Consider the following 7,646-nt stretch of genomic DNA (forward strand, 5'->3'; position numbering starts at 1 on the left):
TCCGGCTCAGGTCATGATCTCACAGTTCGTGGGTTCGAGCCCCACGTCGGGCTCTGTGCCCACAGCTCAGAGCCTGGAGCCCGCTTCGGATTCTGTGCCTCCCTCTCTCTGCCCCTCCCTTGCTCGCACTCTGCCTCTCTCTCAAAAATAAACATTAAAAAAATCTTTTAAAAAAAAAAGTAACTTTTTAAAACAGGGAAAATAACAGACACAACGAGAGAGATTTTTAAAGTTCAAAACAGTTACAGGGAACGTGAGGACGTCCTGGGCTGAGGCGACAACTGAAACAGAAACCCAAACTCGAAATAACAACAGGGCAGGTGTACCCTCAGGCAGGCTGACCTCAGGGTATCCAGAGGGTCAAAGGGTCCAGGAGAAAAACAACCGTCTTAAAAGAGGTGAGGATCATTCAGTCCCTTTTCTTATTCCTTTTACGAAAGAAGAAACCCTGAAAGAGATGTGGAGACAAAAAAGCAGGCGGAGATTCTAGGAGGAAAACAGGAGCCCCTACAGCCCGAAGGGAGGGCGCCCGGGTCCAGGCCCCGGCCCCCTGCCCTCGGCCCCCTCGCCTGGTGCTCCGGAGCCCGGCCCCACCAGGGAGCCTTCCTTGCTCCCCAGGGGCATCAGGGGTCTCGGAACAAGCGCTCCTGGGCCAGGCGGCGGCGGCGGCCGGCAGGAGAGAGAATCCGATACCGTCTCTGACTTCATCAGCGACGCGAGGTTCCCCAGGGCTCAGATGCCAAGGAGAGAAAAACAAGGGAGCCCAGAAGCGACAGGAACTCGTCCTGAAAGCAGGCTTCTAGATTTAGCTCCCAGCGCGTGGTCACGTGGAGGCCTCCGCGATTCTAATTCTGGCCGGGGAGCTATTTACACAGGCCGGGTTTTCACAGGGTGACGTCGCAGACCGGCCCCAGCAGGGCCCAGTCCCCCGCGGGGAGCTAGCCCGCCCCCTCCCTTTCCTCGCTCGTCTTTCCCCGACGGTTATGCAACCCGATCGCCTGCACCCAGACCGGCCTCCACGCGGGCCGGCCGTGAACTGAGGGAGGTCAGCAAACGTGTTCCGCGGGGGCCACGTGGTGCTCCCTCGGCTTTGCGGGCGACCCACCTTCTCTATCACACAGTCTCCTTTCTTCTCGTGTGACCCTCAAAATGCAGAGCGGGCGGCCCGCGGGGGGACTTGGCCAGCGGCCTGTCGTTTGCCAGCCCTGGCCTAAGGCCCAGCTGTCCGAAGAGACACATGTGACGCTTCAGAGATCGAGCCGTCCTCTTTGTGACCCGTCTAAAAGCGGCGAGCGCGGCCTGGGGGGACATCAAGTGTTCTGCGTTTTCCGGTTAATCCGCAAACAGGCCTGTGGCAGGAGCTGCCACCGCCACCCCGTCCCCCCACCCCGGCTCCCACGCGTCCTACAGGGTCCACTCTCCCGGCCGGACAGGTGCGCCCGCTGCAACTAACGACCACGAGGAACACGATCGAGTCCACCGACAGAGACCAGACGTTCTAGGGGGACCTTAGCCTTGTTGTCTCCGGGAGCGACGGTCACAAAGCCAGAGACACTCGCAAACTACGAGTCCCTTTTGCTCGTTTTTCTGCTTACTACTATTTTCCAGAAACGTGTCACTGAGGATCCCCTTTCAAACCAAACCTATTTATTCAGAAAGCTCAGAAAGCTCTCAAGGAATCCGAGACAACTGTCAGATCTTTTCCCAGATCTCTTTCAGGAAACTAACTGTATGTCGCTCCAATTCAAGGCATCTTAATTTTGTGTGGGGGGGGGGGGGGAGGGGGGGTCTTCAGGGACCGCGGCTCGGCCACCTGTCCACGTCCACGGTCTTCCACACTGGCTCACATCCCCCCCACCCCCACCCCCGGGAGGTATTCAGTCAATAACTCATTCTGAAGAAAACATCTGTCAAGAGATCACTTTATTTTTCACACAAGTTTTGGGGAGATACCTCTTTAACATTCAAATAAAATCAGGGGCGCCTGGGTGGCTCAGTCGGTTAAGTGTCCAACTTGAGCTCAGGTCATGATCTCACACTCCGTGAGTTCGAGCCCCGCACCCCGCGTCGGCGCTGCACTGACAGCTCGGAGCCCGGAGCCCGGAGCCCGCTTCGGATTCTGTGTCTCCCTCGCTCTCTGCCCCTCCCCCGCTCGCTCTCTCAAAAACGAATGTTAAAAAAAATTTTTTTTAAAGAGTTAATGTTTTATGAAAAGTAAGAACCCCAGCTGTTCAAGGCCAGGACCCTTTCACATGGACAAGCCTTTTCCCGGGGCACCGTATGCTCCAGGACAGAGCACCGCAGAAAGGGACCCAGGGGCGTTACCCCTCCTACTCAGTGCCCTGCCATCTGGCTAGCACTGAGCTTAGTAGGCCAGAGGATGATGGAAGAAACACAGAGGAAATATCAAAACCTAAATGCTCAAAGGCTCCGCAACACCGGCCACAGCCATAAAGCAATACACGGAGAAAAAAAAAAAAAAAAAAAAAAACGAGAACTGGGGGCTCCTGGGTGGCTCAGTGGGTTAAGCGTCCCACCCGGGATTTTAAATCAGGTCATGATCTCACGGGTCATGAGTCCGAGCCCCAAGTCGGGTTCTATGCCGGCAGCCTGGAGCCTGCTTGGGATTCTCTCTCTCTCCCTCTCTCTGTGCCCCTCCCCTGCTCTCTATCAAAGTAAATAAACTTTAAAGCTCAAGTTCCACAATATACATTTTGGGGAATGCCGTTTTAGATCAGTTCTCACCCAGGGGTGACTTTTGTCCATATTTGTGACTTCTGTGACATTGGCAGTATCTGCAGACATTTTTGGTTGTCACAGCTGGGAGTGGGGGTCCCAGTGGCATCCAGTGTGTAGAGACCAGGAATGCTGCTGACAGCCTACCGTGCACAGGACAGCCTCCACGATACAGAAGTGCCCGGCCCCGAGGGTCAACAGTCCCGCAGTGTCACAGAAGTGTCTGTGCTTGTGCTGCAAGAAATTCTGCCGAAGTACATCCTGGGGGGTTGGGGGGAGGTATCCATAAACACACACTTTAGAAGAACACAAAGCTGGGTGCCTGGGCAGGGGGATCAGTCTGCTAAGCGTCCGACTTCGGCTCAGGTCATGATCTCCCGGGTTTGTGGGTTCAAGCCCCACATGGGGCTCTGTGCTGACAGCTCAGAGCCTGGAACCTGCTTCAGATTCTGGGTCTCCCTCTCTCTCCGCCCCTCCCCCACTTGCACTCTGTCTCTCCCTTTTTCTCAAAAATAAATATTTTTAAAAAAATTTAAACATGCAAAGCTAAATTTGTAAATTTTTTAATGCAAAAAAAAAAAAAAAAAAAAAACCTTGATCAACTATCTCAGACAACATAAAACAAGGTATATTGAGAACTTACCAAGCTCTCATTAAGGCAATTATTTTTGCAAAAGTCTGGCCAGACTGTTCTGAGTGGAATCTGCATCACAGTACCTACCAGTTCATGGTCCCTTTAGAGGGACCCGGCCCCACTGCAGTTGTGGGAAGGCAAGAGCCCAGCCCTCCCAAGGACGGGGTGGTGAGGGGCAGCACCCAGCCCGTGGGGCAGCGCCTGGAAGGTGGCGGAGGGAAAGAGCTCAGTCACTCTCCCCGTGTACCCTGGGGAACAGGAAGAGCACGAGGCGGGTAGGCTGTGGGGAGAGAACTTGCAATCAACAGTGTGCAGGGCCGGCAGACAGTGGGGAGCGACAGTCTAGCTGAACCGAGAAAGGCCCAGACTCGCGCCCAGAGTTCAAGCTGTACTTCTGTGAGCCCCAAAGCCCGGCACTAGAGCTTCCTGGGGTCCCGCCAGGTTCCTCTTTTCCTTATTCCTGTGTAACCCCCTAAGCCCCCCGGGCTTGGGGGCAGCCCGGTCCCTGCCACCTGGGGACCCGACCAAAACAGCTACTCATTCTGGGTCAGTCACAGCTGGCAAACAGTTACAGCACCTGCAGCGAGCGTGCCCTGCGGCCTCTCACCTGCACAGGGGTGCTCATTCGGCCACAGAGGGCACAGAGGGCACATGCCTGCCGGCTGACGGGGAATCACACCCTCCCCCCAGACGCACCAGCGCCCCGTGCTGAGCAGCTGACCGTGCAGGCAGAGAAGGCAGGGCAGGCCGTGGCGGCTGACCTGGCGGACGGCTGGGTCCTATCATTTAAAGGGAAGACTCGCGACCCTAAGATGAGTGCGAAATTTTACTCCCAGGCTCTCAGGCGTGCAACCTGGGAGCTCAGCTGCTTTCAAGATTTTTGAAAACACCGTAGAACCTTCTCCCTACAGAATCCAGCACAGAACGAAGAAGCTGTTGTGTCCCCTCAACGCCTGCCCCCGCCTCCCACAGAACCACCGAGCTTTGGAGCCACTGGTTTCCAACTACCTTGTCAGACAGCACGTTTGCTGTGACACCACACAGCCTTCTGTGCACGAACTTTCCAGAAACAGCGGTGGGGCTGACACGCCACAAGGGGCGGCTGTTACTATGGCAGGGGCGGCCTCACGTTCCCGGCTTTGCAGCCAGGCCTTTCCAGCAAACGACCAGGCTTCCCGGGCCCTTCGGCGTTGATTCTAACAATTTCCAGGCTGAACTCTCCCTACACGGTGCTTCCACCGTCCGAGACAAAACGGTAACTTATCACAGTTGCGAGCCCTCCCAACCCGTGTAGGCGGCACTCCCCACGTGGCCGCTGCAGCTCCCGGCCCGTGGGATGCCCCCCGCCCCCAGACGGCTAAGCCTGGCGTCCCCTTCCCGCACCCTTACTTCCTCACCCCCTTTGCCAACAGTGCAGCCACTTCGGGAAGGAAAACAAGGACACGTGCGTAGTCCTACTATGGGTGGGTCTAGGGTAAACTGACTTCTAGTGCACCGGTTCTGACCTTGGTCTGTGAACCTGAGTGAGAAAATGCATCACATCTTCGTTTGCAGTACCCTCTGGCTGAAATTTAGCCCCCACTCAATTATGAAGAGAGACAAGAAATCCCGGGGGTTTAGCACCACCTGTGTCTTTTCCACCAACAGAAACTACAGATATGCTCCCAAAGCACCAGAATTGCTACAGAAATGCCAGACTGCTCCGAAAGTCACTAACGCCAGGGCCCCACCTGGTACCAAGTGAGGCAACGAAGGGCACATCGGCAAGTCAAGCATCAATTTGTTTCAATACCTTGGTAACTATTTCAATATGATATATGGGCTCCGTTCTGGGTCCTCTTTTCTCTAGGAGGAGCCCGGGTGAAGCCCAGAAAAGGCCCCAGGACACATTCTCCCCCCCCCCCACCCCCCTCCAGTGGCTTCAGGGTTTCTTCTCAACAGTTTCAAATGCTTCAACAATTTGCAACAAAAGTGAAAGTCACAGCTACAATGTTACTATTCAAATGCAGAGTTCTTACGTTGTTACTTTCGGGGAAAGTTACAATGTGCTACACACAAATGCAAATGTGTGGAAACCAGTGGTCAAGATCCAACAAAATGTGTCTGTATTCCTATCTTTAAGCACCCCGCTGACACTGAAATCTTAAACGCTGAATGTTAATCTTTCAAATCCGTTTTCACCCACACATCTCATCAATTCCAATTTCCACTTTTAAATCTCTGACGCGGGAAGCATCCTACTTCGGCCTAAGAATGCGCCCGGTTGAGCGACTCAATCAAATATTCTAGATGATCCCCAGATCGCTCTCCACCTCAATAAACTAAAGACATGAAAGGCAGATGTGAGGCCGGCGGCCACCCTCCAAATAATATGCCCACAACTACCTTTGAGTGCATCACGGATCACTGCACTGGCAAACGGTTCCCTTTCGCTTCAATTCTCCCTGAGAATATTTAGAATGTACCACACAAAGCATTATATAATTTGCCAAAGAGGATGTGTTACATAAATGTATTAAATATTTCCTTTTTCAGAATACGCCAGAAAAAAATCATAAACTCACGCCCAACTAAAACTCGGGATTTTATTCACCCCGAAGTGGAACGTACTCCCTTCCTAAGGGGAAAAAAACAGAACACAACCCAGTAGCTGTTACAGAAAGCGAACTCTTACAGCGCAAGTAACTACTTTCCCCTTATCCACGCCGACCACATCCCGGTGCTTTCGAGTCTGCGATCCAAGCCACAGACGCACGTGTGCTGGTGCACAGGTCCCCCCCCCCCCGCCCCCCAGCCACGCGGAACCGGCTCCAGACGCGACAGCGCGCACGCGGGCCGCACTGGTGGGGTCTGGGGACCACCGACAGAACGGGGCACTCCAACAGCCACGGCGATGAAATAAGGCAGACTCAACTTTTCCTAATTCCTCTCGAGTGACTCACGATCTCTGGCTGAAGGAATGTGAGCGCCAGCGAGCGGCCTCACCGTGCCCCGCACCTCCAGGCATCCACTTCCCCCCCCCCGTCCGACCACTACCAGCCACACATCTGGAGCACCCTGCCCTGGGGCAGGAGGGCGCCCGCCCCGGCTGCCCCCGACGTCCGCCTCCAGGGGGCTCCAGGGGGCTCGGCGCCCCCGCCCCTCGCACCCCGGCGCCGCTCCCTGAGGGCGCCCCCACCGCCAACCCCGCCTGCCCCCGCCGCCAGCCCCGCCCAGCACCCCCGGTGGCCGCGGCACCGAGCGCGGGGCGCGCGCCCCCATCCCGGCCCCGCGAGCGCGCCCCCCGGCCGCCCTCCCCCCCACCCCCACGCCCCGCGCGCGCCCCCGCGCCCCCCCCCGCCGCCGCCGGCCCCGCCCCCGCGCGCCCCCGCGTCCCCGCCCGCGCAGGGGCGCGCGCCGCGCTCCGAGAGGGACGGTTAGGAGCGCGCGCCTCGCAGCGGGCCCCGCGCGGCACCGGCGGCGCCTTCCAGAAATTTCCGCGTCCCTCAACCCACACCGAAAAACAAGCGGGGCGCGCCCCCGCGCCGGCCCGGCGGACAGCGCCCCTCCCCGCGGCCTCGGCTCCCCTCCCCCACCCGCGCCCCCTCCCCGCCCCCTGCCCCGGGCGGCGGGTCCGGCGCGGCCCTCCCGGGCGGCGGCGGCCCGCGGAGACCCGGGCGGCGGCGGCGGGGCGGCGGCCGCGGCGCCTGCGGGCCGGCGTGATTGATAGGGACGGGGCGGCGGAGCGGCGGCGGCGGCGGAGCGGTTGAGTGACAGCTTACCTGGGTGCCAATCTTCATCACACTGACAAGCGGCTGCAGCAATCGGGACCCGCAGTGCCGCGCCCGCGTCCAACCGTCACGCCGACGCTGGGCCACGCGACACAGCCTCGCTCAATGGGAGGAGGGCGACGCCGACGCGCGCCGCATCAATATTCAGGGAGGGGGCGGGGCCTGCCGCACCCGGGCCCCGCCCCGCCCCTGCGCGGCGGCGGCGCGGGGCGGGGCCCGCGCACCGGGGGCGGGGAGCGAGGCGGGGGCGGGCGGCGGCCGGCCCCGCCCCCGCCTCGCGCCCGCGCCGGGCCCCGCCCCCCAGCAGGGCGCGCCGGCGAGCGAGGAGCGGCCCGCCCCGCCGCGCGGGCCCAGAGCGCCGCCTCATGACTATGCATCGAGGGGCGTGGCCCGGCGCGCGCGCGCGCACGCCACGCCCCCTCCGCCGGCCGTCGGGCGGGGCGAGGTGTGTGGAGCGGCCTGGGGTGGGCGGAACCATCCGCCGCAGGGCCGCGGGGAGGGCGGGC

General features: G+C 59.2%; 1 protein-coding gene across 4 annotated transcripts in view; it reads right to left on the reverse strand.

Moving 5' to 3' along the window:
• Positions 1 to 7,260, reverse strand: part of PKNOX1 (PBX/knotted 1 homeobox 1) — a 59,208-nt gene extending 51,948 nt beyond the window's left edge. For 2 of the 4 annotated variants that reach the window (XM_078452727.2, XM_078452723.2), the window contains exon 1: positions 7,132 to 7,258. The gene's annotated coding sequence lies outside the window, so the exon portion shown is untranslated. Of the gene's footprint in view, positions 1 to 6,284; positions 6,623 to 7,131 lie in introns of those variants that run through there. The other 2 variants (XM_078452726.2, XM_078452725.2) reach the window with 2 other exon arrangements.
• Between the last annotated feature and the right edge of the window lie 386 nt (positions 7,261 to 7,646).

Source organism: Panthera onca, chromosome C2, assembly GCF_046562875.1.
Source record: "Panthera onca isolate mPanOnc1 chromosome C2, mPanOnc1 haplotype 2, whole genome shotgun sequence".
Lineage (NCBI taxonomy): Eukaryota > Metazoa > Chordata > Mammalia > Carnivora > Felidae > Panthera > Panthera onca.